At 33.8% G+C, this 15,416-nt stretch overlaps 1 protein-coding gene across 1 annotated transcript in view; it reads right to left on the minus strand.

The window, feature by feature from the left end:
* LOC145290093 (uncharacterized) overlaps nucleotides 1-6,292 on the minus strand; it is a 198,305-nt gene extending 192,013 nt beyond the window's left edge. Inside the window, exon 1 of the mRNA XM_080136458.1 lies at nucleotides 5,620-6,292. The gene's annotated coding sequence lies outside the window, so the exon portion shown is untranslated. The remainder of the gene's footprint in view (nucleotides 1-5,619) is intronic.
* Nucleotides 6,293-15,416: the final 9,124 nt, after the last annotated feature.

Here is a 15,416-nt window from a genome sequence, read left to right on the forward strand (position 1 = left end):
AAAATAGTGTATGAGGCAATGACTATATTCTATTTATATCAACTAGTCGCATCCTTAAATATCGAACACACGTTCATACATACACAAACACGCATGCACACACACATATACATGTGTGTATATGTGTGTGTCTGTTTGTGTGTAGTTTTATAGTCATCCACAAACAACTATTTCGCCGTATCATGGCTATTCCCGAGAACCGACTGTTAACTCAGCAGTCAGGATATTACGCTTGCTACGAAATGATGGCATTTATCATTTTTATGTTTGTTTATATTATGCTGCTTAGACAGCTCAATTCTTTTAACGAAGAGTAATGCTTTACTTTAAGTGGCAACTCTTATATATATATTAGTTGTACATATATAAGTTTAGGTAACTATTGAGTTTGGGTTAGATTTTTTGCAATCAAGAAAAAATGAGTTTGCAAAGATAGTTAATTCAAAAATATAAAAAAATTAAAATAAAAAATTAGTTTATTTTCTGCTTGCTTTATCTCCCCTGTATATCCGTCCCAGCTTTCGTTTCTTCATCAGTTATATGTTATACACGTACGGTAATATTTTATTTTTTTCATAATGAGCTATTATAATCTTAGGTTGTATAGTTAGCTTTAAGTGAGACTACTCAAGGATGTGTAATTTCAAACTTAAGCGTGGCTAACCAAACGATGAACTATATAAAATGTAAGCGTGAATAATCAAAGCATGTACTATTTCAAACCTCAGTGTGACTAACTAAATAATGAGTTATTTCAAACTTAAGCGTGACCAACCAAAAAACATGTTATTTCAAACTTAAGCGTGACCAACCAAAGAACATGTTATTTAAAACTTAAGCGTAAATAACCATAATTTAAAGCATAAGTGTGACAACCAAAGAACATGCTATTTCAAACCTAAGCGTGACCAACAAAGAACATTCTATTTCAAACTTAAGTGTGACTAAGTAAATGTAGTCTATTTCAAACTTAAGTATGACAAACTCAATGATGTGCTATTTCAAACATAAGCGTGACCAACCAAAGAAACACTATTTAAAACTTTGACAAATGGATATTCTTTCCCACTTTCGAATCGCAGACCAAGGAAAATGTTATTTCAAATTTAAGCGTTATTGACCAAAGAAACTTCTATTTCAATTTTTAGTGTGGCAAACTAAAGAAAATGATTTGTGACAGAGCAATTTCTCACTCGGCCGGTGTGCTCATCGGTCTTCTTCAAGTTCATCGTTTAATTATGTTGATGATTTTACCGTGTGTAAAAATGATTGTGGTCGATTAGTTGCAAACGGCAAACTTTATTGCGTACGAAAACTCAATAAACAGGTTATTTTGATATTTATTTAAATTTTTTATGAACGAGCATTCATGAATTGCGTGAAGACAATGAACAATATACGTGAAGGAGAGTGGAGTATACACTTGTTATGCTAATGTGTCACCGCTTGTCAATGCCCGGATGTTGCATGAAGATACGAGTTAGTGATATGATTAGCTGACGATGAAGAACACCTAGAGAGTATTTGAGACGATGGGTGAAATGGTCAGAATGTAATTGTTTAAGAGGACAACTCGACAAGAATTTGTTAATATTAGACTTGAAAACGACCATGCTATAGTCAACTGAGAAGCAACTACGTATAATGTAATTCCACAGATGCGGATTTCTTAGAAAAAATGTTCAAGGAAGTTTTGTTTAGTTTTAGGAAAACAGAGGAAGAAAAAAGAAATATTTACAGTGGTTCTAGCTGAACGAGTTTTTGCTCTTATATTATAACTAAAGGATGGGGGCAAGAGATTGGGACTCGGTCGAGCGCCTACCATGAAAATAATGACTGAATATAGAAAGACTAGAAACGTCTCTTTTGTGAGTAAAAGGTTTTAGCCAATAAAGGTAGAAATATAGTCATCAGACGGCCATAGGAAAATGGTTTATTATTTTGTTTCTGAATCTTGAGATGCAAATTGATAGTTTATTCAGACTACTGTTCTCATATTGTGTTATTCACATAATGTTTTCGGTCGATATAACCTCTGACCTTCTTCAGGTGCATTTTATGAATCTCCACAGAATTCCGAAAAGAACCGATAATGACATGCTTGGATTCCGTTAGCCATGACCGGGCAGAAGTCTAAAGTAATTCGCTATTGTATTCTTAATATCGTCCACAATGAAGGGTAAACTTTCAACCTCCATAAGAATGTCACTTACAACTTAAATTTACCAAGTACTTTATTCTTGCGGACAATGCTTGTATGGATTTTGGGTGCCTTAAAATTATTCTTGTTTTAAATGTACAATTTTACTACATATCACTATACATCACTGTTTCACTGTTTATTATTACATATATATATATATATATATATATATATATATATATATATATATATAATGAAGGGATTGAAGCGATGAATGGAGTGAATAAAATTTGATTATTTATGAAGACTGTTTATTATTACGGTGTTTGTTGATAATGGATTTAAAGATGATCATATTGTATGTAGCAAGAAAGCAATACTGTGGTAACGAGTTCAAAAGATGTGAAAGTCTTAGAAAAGTGATGAATGCTTTGTTGGAAGCAATGCTGATATGCAAGCAAGTTATTGTATAATCATTCATATACTCATATACACATGTGCATGAGTATATATATATATATATATATATATATATATATATATAGTAATCCACACAGAACTGTTTCGCTGTATCACAACTCATCGATGAAGCTAGACTAGCAACTACTTCAAGCCAGGTTTAAAACTCGACCGCCTAAATGACAATCGGCGCTCGCAACCGTTACGCTGTACGGTTGCTGATAAGGTGGATATGTGAATTAACAATGTTCAAACATTATATATATATATATATATATATATATATATATATATATATATATAGTAGAAATGGTAATTAATAAAAACTGAAGAAAGTGCTCAATACTGTTGTAGGAAACAATAATGTAACTTAACAGAAATATATATATATATATATATATATATATATATATATATATTCCTTCATTCGACAGAAAGACTTCTGAGTTCAACAGAAAGTTTCCCGAGTTCGAGAAGATACTCCTGAAGAAGGTCGGAGCTTCATCGTTTGAAACGTTGTCCGAATAACATTTAAGAAGAGACAGTGGTTCAAATAATTCAATAATACATATTATTTGGTTAATGCCATTCATCATTTTCAATCCTCTCATGATATTATTCATCATGGAGAAATAATATTAAGCTCTCACCCTAAATAAATACAAACATTAAGAATTGTTTAAGCGATATTTGATTTCCAAAAATAAAACGCTTTTAAATTTCATATATTTAAATCAACTTCACTTTTTCTATTTTTGTGAAGTTTATGAATCTTGTCGTCGAAAATGCAAAATTCACATTGTGCAAATAGAAAAAACAACAACTTTTGATTCTATTTTCTTAAACACCTTATACCAGAGTTTCTTTCTCAGACTTTCACACCCATTAACACGTTAACGCAGGTTTTCATCCTTTCGGGATACAATATAATCTTCTTCAAATCAAATAACATTTTTAATAAATTGCCCCTACAAATAATCACATTTTGTTAATTTTATTCATCGTTTAATCCTCTCGTTATATTCAATTGACAATCTATCTATCGCATTAGCTCCTATCCTCGAATGGATTTAATCCTTAAGAAGTGATAAGTCATAAGTAAAAGTTCATTAAAAAATGATTCATAAAAAAAGAAAAACTCTTGTTGAGATGCGCTGAAACAACTATTTGACTTATAATTCAAATACGCGAATTTTGTCATGTGTTTTTAGAAATAAAAGTTAGCGGGATTAAATATTGCTATTTTATGCAGTTAAGCATATCTATAAGAGGCTGCGTCCAGTAGGCGATCAGTTTTTTTTCACACTGTCAAAAATAGCCTTTTTTTTTTTTGGTCTCCCAAGTTGCATTTTTTTCTCGTTCATCATGTTGTCTGCTGTTTGCCAATAGTTCCAATTCTTGTGAATTTTACAAATCTTTTGAAAAAAAAAAAACCCAAAAAAACAAGCAAACAAAAAAAACAACAAAAAAAAAAAAAACAAGACTGAAAATGTTACTATTTATAAAACGTTACTCTTTCCAAAGGTAATATTATTTGAAGTTAAAATCACTTGCACATCTCGAATTCAATAGAGGAGAAAATAAAACATACACAACAACATTTGAGTGTTCTTAAAACTTGCACGTTTAACAATAGAAATTATATTCGAACTTAAGCGTGATGGATGTGTGAACGAATATATTAAGTGTGAGATGGCTAAAATAATGCTTTTTTCAACTCATGCGTGGCAAAAGTTCGTATTTAAACGTAAGTGTGACAGACTAAATAAAGTATTATTTCAAACTAAAGCGTGACAGACAAAGTCATTGTAAGCTTTAAGAAACATTCTATTTCAAACTTAAGCATGACATACGAATAAGAATGCTAGTTCAAGCTAAACTGTGACAGGTCAAAGAGAATGTTATTTGAAACCTAAGCCTGACATACCAAAGAGAATGCTATTTCAAAGTCAACGTTGACTGACCAAGTAGAATGCTATTTATAATTTAAGCGTCATAGACCAAAGATTATATTTAAATCTTAACCGTGGGAGATATACAAAATGCTATTTCAAACTTAAGTGTGGCAAACAGAAAACAATGTTATTTGAAACTTAAGTGTGACAAACCAAAGTTATTGCTATTTGAAAGTTATGCATCATAGACAATATATAACGCTATTTCAAACTTAACCATGAGGGGCCAAAAATAATGTTATTTCAAACTTAGCGGCGACAGACCAGAGATAATGTTATTTTAAACTGAGCCATAACAGACAAAAAATAATGTTATTTTAAACGAAGTGGTGGCAGACCACTTAGAATTCTATTTCAAACTTAAGTGTGACAAATTAAATAGAATCCTATTTCAAACTTAGTGATGACAGACAAAATGAAGTAATATTTTAAACTTATCGGTGACAGAAAAGATAATGCTATTTTGAACTCAGTGATGACAGACCAAAATAATGCTATTACAAACTTAGTGGTGTCAGACAAGAGATAATGTTTTTCAAACTTTACCGTGACTAAATAAAAACAATGCTACTTTACATTTAAGGGTGACGGACGAAAGAAGATGATATTTCAAACTTAAGTGTGACAGATCAAAGATAGTGCCATTTTAAACGTAGCGGTTATAGATCAAATAATACTATTTTAAACGTAGCGGTTATAGATCAAAGATAATACTATTTTAAACGTAGCGGCTATAGATCAAAGATAATACTATTTTAAACTTAAGCGTCAAAGATAAACGAAATGTTATTTCAAACTTAAGCTTGACAACTATAATGCTCGATGATCAGAAATTTTATAAACATGTTTTGGTGTATCTAAAAAATGAGGAAAAAACTATTTGGCATTTTAGCATTTTTAATCGGGTTGCATAAAACGAAATTGGTGTTAAAAGAGAAACCACAAATAAGCAGAGTTGGGAGCGCAAGGTGTGTGCGTGGATAAGGGGATGTGGAATGAAGAGGAGTCGAGACGCGCTTGGAAACGCGTACCCCGATTGTGTGAAAGGAGGAACTGTCTTACCGTTTTCTTAATCGTTGTTGGTAGTTCTTTTCCTCTTGAACTGAGCGCTTACATCCTGTTAGAGTGGGCGGCGCGATGTGGTCAGTCAACACCTTAAGACTTTTTTTTCTTTTTTTAATAAAAGTTATCCAAAATCAATACAACAAATTAAAACACGGTATAAATATATATAGGAAAATATGTATTTATATATATATATATATATATATATATATATATATATATATATATATATATATATATATATATATACCTCTATATAGATGATTATCGCTCTCACTTTGTGAATCCAGGTATGCAAAACAATAGAAATAGAAGTCACGGACTTAGCGGCCAGGTGTGTCCCATAAAAAAAAGTCGTGAAGCTAAAAACGGTTTACGTTGTATTAGAGCAGCAGCAACAACAACAGTAAATAATAGCAGAAACAACAGTGAAAACGATAGGTAGATAGAAGGATATATAGATATATATGTAAAGAGAGAAAGAGAGAGAGAGAGAGAGAGAGAGTAAGGAAGGAGGTGGAAATGAAGAATGAAAGGCGGGACGAGGAGACTGCTATTTTGCTCGATGGATAATGAGACAGAAGTTCTGCTAGTCGCGGCTCTTGTGGTGGTATGTGTGATCGCCACCTCACACTGCTGCTACTGCTGCTTCTTCTGTTTTAAGTTTCTGCTGCTATTGCTGCTGCTGCAAGCGATAAAAATAAATGAAAACGATAAAATATAATAAAACAACTGCTGCTACGATGATAGTCGTAAAAGTTGGGGCGACTCAAGTGGAAATTTCGAGTGACATTATCACCGTAAGGGAAACCGCCGTGTGATCACACGGTAAATTTCGCCAACAAATGTAAACATTAGAAGCGGTAAAACAAGAAACGAATTACGTCTACACGTATAATTTCAAGTTTAACGACACTAGAAACAAGCTTTACAAAAGTCATTGTGGTCTGTTTGGTTTACGGCGTATCAACCCATTTTTAGATTATTTACACAATACTCATTCGTATTTAAGCGATTCATTATATACGTTTTATGGACGCATGTTATTAATTTAACTATAAAAGATTATTAATTTAATGATAAAAATGATACATCAGTTAGGCAATAGGCATATCTTTCTTAACAGCAGGTGACGATTGTTAAGTGCTTAACGGCAAAGACTGACGACATGAGCGTTTCAAGTTCGTTTTACAAAATCATTTTCACTTAGGATGTTAGCAACCTTCACGTGGTCTCTCCGATGCCTTTCTAGCAATAATTCTGACATGGAAAATATCGGGAAAACCTATGCCAACAATAGAATCATCGGATTCATACGATATGACGATCTTTCTTTAACGGTCAACCTATTTCCTATTTATTTACCTACCTCCCCGAGAGGGCTGTGTGACACAATCCCAGTTTGTAATAGCGTAAGGAAAATACATCTTCCCCAAAAGGAGGAACTTTGGATTAGAGAAAAAGTAACCTGTATTGACTCGTTGGTATTTTATCACAAATGAAGGTGCTCAAAATGAGAAGGAAGGGCAGCATGGCCGATCTCATTGTCTGCGAGATGATCCATTAAGCCAAACATGCACACCTGTTACTAGCACATGCAAGCGTTAGAATCATACAATAATTAATACCTTCAAACAAAAACAAAAGATACGTAAGAAAGGAATTTTTATAAGTCTGTCAATAGACAACAAGGCGTTTAATATAAATTGTTTTACCAATACAAATACTTGACTTCTATTACTGCTTGTAGAATTCGTTTTATTTGAAATTGTGTTCGGTTTCATTTGTCTTGTCTATATTAAAGCATATGATTTTCAGATTATTTAATGTACAAACACAATACTTCGTGTAAACGTTAATGTGATTCCGTTTAAATTAGTAGTGCGCGCGCGCGTGTGTGTGTGTGTGTGTGAAACGGCACTAACCCTATTTGGGTTTAACCGGCTTCCTCCGTTGGAGGAAGTTCCATGGGAGTATGAAATTCGCAAGCGGCCCCCAGTCAGGGAAGATGACGTCGTTAGGTTTTTGGCAACTCTTGCAGGGGATGTCAACGTCTTCCTACAACAGCTCCTGAAATTCTCAAATTGGTCACCCATTTTAGTAATGACCAGGCTCAACATTGCTTAACTTCGGGGAACTAGTGTGTCAATGTGATTACGCCGAATTAGTAGTTTCTACAAGTATAGTTTCAAAAATAATACCGCCTATTTTTATTCTACCCGAACAAAGTATGCATTGTTATGATGACCAAACTTATGCATTCAGGACCTGAAAGTTTCATCTATTTTGCAAATATTGACTCTAAGGAGACAACCCTTATCATGGGTGTACGTCAGAAGCAGTGATACGTCATTGAATTCCTGGCAAACGTGTATTGAGAATAGTGGTTACTATGTAGGAAAATAGATTCTGGGCCATGAAAAATCACTTGTTTTAATGGTACCGTTCCTTCTTCGTAGTTCTTCATTTTTTTTTTAGTTAAAAAATAGGAGGCTTTATTTTTGGAACGATCCTTCTATATACCGAATAGTAATCATTACAAACTCATTTGCTGATACATTCGTGATAATAAAGGCGCTAAATTTTAAGTGGATGAGTAACACTCGAATATCTTTAATCTCTGGTCTCAGTATTTTTTATTTGTTTGGTTTGTTCATTTCACAACATATCAACTCATTTCATTTTATTGAATGCCGAGACATAATACATTTTTACAAACTATTCAAATACCATCATCGTGTTTCGAGGTCAACAATGGATCAAATCTTTAAAACTTAGCCAAATTTGAAAAGGATGTTGTAGTATGCTTGAAGCATTGTGCGTAGTATGAAAGGCGATGTGCTTGAAGGCTATGACAATGCAATTCTTGGGAAACACCGTGGACACAAGCTAGTATATAAAAGAATAATGACAATATTAAAATAAATTTTCAATAATTTTCAATTATATGGCTTTTATTTACCAACATACTGTGTCGTACAAGATGGTAGGTGTTGATATCCCACATTTTCGAGAGTAGAATCTCATCATCAAGGAAGGAAAACAGAGAAACGTCTGCAACTGTTCGACGAGACTTTCTTTTGTCAGTTTTATTATTTATTTCTTTCTTTCTGGAAGTCAGTGTCGCAGTCGAGCTGCCAGATTCATTTTCTGGATACGAGTTGTGATGAATATAAGTATTGTCAGGAATAACTATAGCGTTTTATGTATATAAATGATTAATTAGCCAAATCTGTTATTTTGTCGGCGAATTGATGTGAATGATCTAATGGATGCTATGGAATTAACTTATCCATGTTTAAATCCGTATTGGTTCTACAGTGATTATGTATTAATACTATGTGAAAAGGTATTACAACGCAATTCTACCCTTCAAGGTAATATAATAGCATGTATTTCTTTAAATCGTATACAATAATTCGTTGAAAATAGGTACTGCATGTCGACGTTAAATAACTAAATAAAATCGGTTTATATGCCGTAATATAGGTTGACGAAATCTGCCTTTTCGAATTTAATCAAACAACACCTGTTTAGATGCGTCCATGCATTGGTATTTATGTACCATTCATAGAACACAAGCTGTTATTTAATACACAGCATCTGCGAAATAGCAAGTTTCTCCCTTTCCCAACAGTATTAGTACATAAATGACTATAATAGATCCGCGAGGATTTGAACTTCGCACCGCCGATTCTATAGTCCGCAATATTTGATGTGATTACTTATCGATTATAATAACATTTCAGATTATCACAAAGAACTTTTGTAAATTATTTATTAATTTTTACATTTGGCTACGAATTGTATCGTAAATTATCACCAAAAGCCTAGAATTAGGTTATCTTGTGGTTACAATTGGTTTTAACAAAACGATCATGGCTTTTCAGTACATATAATGTAGGAGTGTAATGCAGGATGCAACAAAAACACATCTCAAATTTGACAGTTTGGCAAAACGAACATAAAGGAATATGAATGAAAAATTACTTTTACTGTTGTTCTTTAACAAAGTGTTAGTTTTGCTTGTGTGAGTTTAAAAATTACACCCCCGTTTTATTTTATTTTATTTTTTTAACTCTTATTCGACCCAAACAAGGCATATTGGCACTTACGATGTAAAAGGCTACATTTTGGGATAGTTTTGTCACGCTTAAGTACAAAATAAGGTTTTATTGGCTTTTATTCGGTCTGTCCCGTTTATGTTATGAATAAAAATGTTTATATCTTAAATAACATTTTTGTTGTTTTGTCACACTTGAGGTTAAAATAGCATTTTCGTTTGTCTGTCACACTTAAATTGGAATCATTTTCCACCGTTTTACGCACAGCTTGCATGGACGTATTTTATAAAACAAATCTGTTTTTGTTATATTCTATACGCCTTTAATGATTCAACAACGTTTTGATGTGTTGCTGTTTACGTAAATGATTTCATGAATATACATGAGCTTGTTGATAGACTTTTCGTCGTGTGTCGATGGTATGTAATGCCTCCTACCGCTGCATGTCTGTTGGCAGGTGAAGTGGAGGATAAAAGCCCCTACATCAGTCAGCGCCTTTAAAAAAATATCACTTCTTTTTAACATTCCCGCCATATTGTGAAACGCCAGAAGAGACGCGGAAAAACATGGCAACAGACACTATGATCTTTATTAGTTAACCGGCGAGATCAAGTTGTTGGAACAAAACATTTTGGGGTCAATAGCAAATCTTTTATTCAATGAATATTAGGAATTTATGAAGTTTACTTTTTTCAGAAAAGGAGGAATTCGTCTTAAAACATTTCTAAACACGAATAGAATCTAACATCATACACTAGAAGAATACCCGTTTCAAGACGGGTAATATTAATTTGATCAGTAGATCATTTATGCATAATTTATGTAAATTAAATAAAAATATCACAATACTAAACCTTGTGTCACCAATCATAATATATAACATGATTTTGATTTTAGAAAATGTCTAACATTTAAGGCTTAAGCTTAAGGGGTTTTAAGAAAAAAAATAAAATTTAAAGACTCTTACTCAGTATTTAATAACTATGGATTAAATTCAGTACAAATCTCAAATATTGGAATTTTCTAATTATGTACTTTACCATTTCGTCTCTTTGTTCACAGATTCTACATTTCTGGGTCATGCTTGTCTCGGGCTTTTAAGTTTTCTTTTGTTCAGTTTATGAAAGATTATCCTACTAGAGATACGGTTTTCTTTAATATTTTGTCGGGAGCTTTTTATTCCTTTTATAATATTCCTTTTAAGCATTTTTTCATATATACTAGATTGATAGTATTCGCTTCAGGGCATCTCTCCTGTATTTGGGGGGTAGTTAAGTGTTATTAAGGGATTTTCAGATTTATTCACTCATTTGTGACTTTCAGATTTTTTCACATGGTTAGTAGACACGTTACTAACTTATCGTTTGCGATCGTTCCCTTGCAGTTATTTTTTAAAAAATCAATATGTACTTTTATTTATTGATCTCTGATATGTCTGCTTCACGAATAGATTTACATCTTCTTATGTTTTGTGAAGTTTACTAACAGTATCTACGTATTCGGTTGTGTCTAGTTGGTTTCAAATTTGCTATTTTTCTTAAAGACGTCTTTAATTTTTGTTCCTTCGTTAATTTGCTGAACATCTTTCTTCAACTATTCGTCTTTTTTCAACTACTCGGCATTTCTATCACGGTCTTATCACTTTTTCTTATGTAATGTGACAGAACTGTTTTGTTTCTCTTGCTTTTTGTCCTTCACTCGTTTACGTTTTGGTAAAACTGGTTTTTAAGTTGTTGTTTTTTTTCAAAAATCCTAATTTGTTTTTACTTGGTAAATTTGTGCCTCTATCTTCTCACGCTTCGTATTTTGTTATTATTATTTGTACCCACCTGGAGTTCTCATATAGGGCATCACCAGAGATTACTTACTAACAATAATCAGTGGTGTTCTCTGGAGTCTGGGGGGGGTAACAAGTTTCCGTAGATTTCCAATAGTCTTCACCTTCTTTGTGTCATCGAAAGAGCAGCTTGATATTGATTTCTCGTTAGAATTTGAGTAGCAAAAAGTTTCCCCAAGGTCGCAGTCTTCTTTGCAATCATCTACTAGAGGTCTGCGTAGTGTTTTCTCTCCTTAGTCTTTCCATTCTCCTTGACCTTTCACGAGTATTTGGTGTGGCGCCGATCTATGCCGACGCTACCATTTTTTATGGGGGCGGGGGCTAGTTAATTTACAATTTTGCGATTCTATTCTTCTTTTCTACTTCTTCTTATTATTATTTTTACTACTACTACTACTACTACTACTACTACTAGAAGGCGGACTGATTGTAATTGTTAAAACGCGAGTGGCAAAAAGCTCCTTTTGTTTTTTGTTTTTTTTTTCCAGTACACTTTCATTCCATCATATGTTCACAAAAAAATTAAATTTAAAAATGAGAAAGAAAATACCTCAAATGAATAGTTCACTTAAAGAAGACCGGAGTGCGAATTAGCCGAAATTTGGTCTGAATATAAATATCAAGAGATAGTAATCTGAAGAAATAACATTGATTCTAGGTAAAAAACAAACAAACAAAAAACTCACTCAAATTGTTGGTTAATACAGCAAAGAGAGTGCTTCAGCATTTGCGGTCACTTGCTGTTACTTAGACCCCATTGAAACCCCGAGTCATTTCTGCTGTGAAATCTTTGAAATGCTAATGCTACAACAATAAGGCAATTCTTCCATTGTTTCCACAAAAATAATAAATTTCTGTGACCTTTTATATATACTGTTATACTCTGGCAGACTTTAAAGGTCAAACGCGTCTATTATTGAACGTTCTTGCCGTTTGGATCATTCGGACTATCTATCTACCTATCTATCGATCTATCCCCATTTGGTATCAATATTACATCTTGACTTATATGCTTATCTAACCATAAAGACATTCTATTTCTGCATCTGAAACATAAATCTATCTATCTTTCTATCTATCTATCTATCCACACACACACACACACACACACACACACACACACACATATATATATATATATATATAGAGAGAGAGAGAGAGATAGAGAGAGAGAGAGAGAGAGAGAGAGAGAGAGAGAGAGAGAGAGAGAGGGAGAGAGATACTAGCTGAATGCCCGGCGTTGCCCAGTCGTACAATACGCTTAAATATGAGATTATCATAGACTCAATTCTCTGTTGATATATTGCGAGGAATAAATTGTCCAGTTGACTAATTCACAAAAAAATTTAAAAAATAATAATTGTAATGTCGTTCATCAAATTCCGTCTGTGTTTCTTTACAATATCACGTCAGATGATATTTGGGCTTGGCGACGAATGCCCTGGAAAAGTCACTTCTGATTAATGTTTACTCTTAAAATATGCAAACGAAGAAATAATTTGCGGCGATTTTAAATAGTGTCTCTTCTTTTATCGTATATTGAACTCATTAATATAGGTTGGTGCAAAACAATATTGTTTTCTCACATAAGATACTTTTATATATGATTTTTGAATTAATTCATTGATATTTATAGCCAGGTAATATATCATTTTGAAGAGCGTTTTCGCTTTATCAAATCGGGTTATTCGTTACCGCCCTCAATCTCTTCATTCATTTTTTTGCCGGATTTTCAACAGCATGGGCAAAATTCAAATCCGCACGATTTTCTTGTTCCAGTTCAAACTAGGCCGGAAAGTTGCCTAGACATCTTGTGATATCAATGATGCTCTTGAGCCAAGGAACCACTAACGAACGTGTGACACAACGGTGATTCAAGAAATTTCGCAATGGTGACAAGAGCCTCGAAGATGAAGATAGTCGCGGCGGCCGACTTCGGTCGATAACGAATATTTGAAAGCCTTAATTGAACCCGATCCTCGCAAAATCACACGAGAAGTTGCTGTTGAACTCGAGGTCGACATTCAATAGTTGTTCGTCATTTAAAGTAAATAGGGAAGTCAAAAATGTTGGTTAAATGGGTGCCGCATGAATTGAACGATGATAAAAAAAATCGTCGTTTTGAGGTGTCTATACGCTCCTTCTGTGCAACAAAAACGACACATTTCTCGAGCGGATTGTGATGCGTGATGAGAAGTGAATCCTCTACAACAACCGGCGACGTTGAGCACAGTAGTTCGATGCTGGAGAAGTTTCATAACACTTCCCGAAACCGAAATTGCACACAGAATTTTTTTTTAATTAAGATGATTATTTGGTAGTCTGCGGCCGGTCTCATCCATCACAGCTTTTTGAATCCGGTCGAAACAATTACGACGGAGAAGTACTGTCGACAAATTGACAAAATGCACCAGAAGCTCCAACGTATATGTCCGAGATTGTTCACTTTGAAAGGATCAATTCTGCTCTGATGACAACGCTCGTCCGCATGGTAACTGATCCTACAGAAGCTGGACAATTGGGCTACAATACTTTGCCTCATCTGCCATAATCACTGGACCTCTCGCCATCGCTGGATTGTACAAGAATACAGATTTAAATTTCAAAAATATTTTACAAAATCAGTTAAATTCACGCAAGACCAAACCAGAGTTAGAATAATCTTCCCACATATGTTACTTTTATATATGATTTCTCTGCTTACAAAAAAAAAAGTTTGTGCCTATTTCCGGTGCCAAAAACGATTCCTTTAACATTTTTTTTGTTTGATTTTGTTTAAAACAAAATCTTCCACTGCTAGTAGTAATAATAAAAAAATAAATATTTATTGATTTTAAACAACAAGTAAAGCTAATATCTATAGATCACTCCTCACAAGTGTAATTTTACGTTTGAGAAAATATATGCATATTTAACATGTATTTTTACGATAATCGCGGAAAAATAACATTATAGCTAAATAGTTGGAGATTTATAAAGAATCAGAATTGGAAATTGTATCGGAATTGGGAAAAAATATTGAAATCGTCTCATCACTAATTTTTCGTCTTTTACCAATTTCCACACTTCTAAAATAGTTTTGCAAGGTGAAACAATTACGACCCACCACTTTCTGCCATTTTAAATGTTTAGCACATATCATCCCCAAACGTAATGTCGCTATACTCCTGTCCATTATATTCGATAATGGCGATGGTAGTTGCACAGATCGCAGAAGTGACTCATGGCAAAAAGTGTAATGTGAATAGACATCTTGTTGCTCGACTCCCTACATAGTATCCCTGCATCTACTGACCCCGATAGAAGCCCCTTACATGAAAATGGCAATGTGCCTTGTTTGGAATGAAAATGGAATAAAAAAAATTATAAATAAAGTTATACCCACAATAGACATTTCATTGTTGTGACGTAAGAGGGACGTTCTAAAAGTAATACCTCCTATTTTTCATTCCGCTTAAAATCGACCAAACGACGAATTGCAAATTGCACTGTTATGATGACTGAACTTATGCATTAATGACCGAGAAACTTTCATCTCTGTATTGCCGATGTTGGCAGAGTGAGAAACCCCTGCCGTGAACATGTTCCCGGAGCAGAATGCGTCATTGAATTTTTCCATGCCAGCAAAATTTAACCGATGACTATGCACCGACATCTGTTGAACGTTTACAATGCCGATGCAGTTGATATCAGCACAGTTAGGATATGAGTTCGTCGATTTCAAATCGGCGACAAAGACCTGAGTTACTAAGTGCGCTCTAGACTTTTATGAACGAGCCTTCAAAAGAGGCTGGCAAAAGTGCACTGTGCATGGTGATAACTGTAGATCTGGAGCACAAAAAGTCAATTGTTTTAATGGTACCACTTCCGTCTTCGAAGCTCTTCAACGTTCT

Source organism: Euprymna scolopes, chromosome 2, assembly GCF_053919585.1.
Source record: "Euprymna scolopes isolate OS-2025 chromosome 2, ASM5391958v1, whole genome shotgun sequence".
NCBI classification, from domain to species: Eukaryota; Metazoa; Mollusca; class Cephalopoda; order Sepiida; family Sepiolidae; genus Euprymna; species Euprymna scolopes.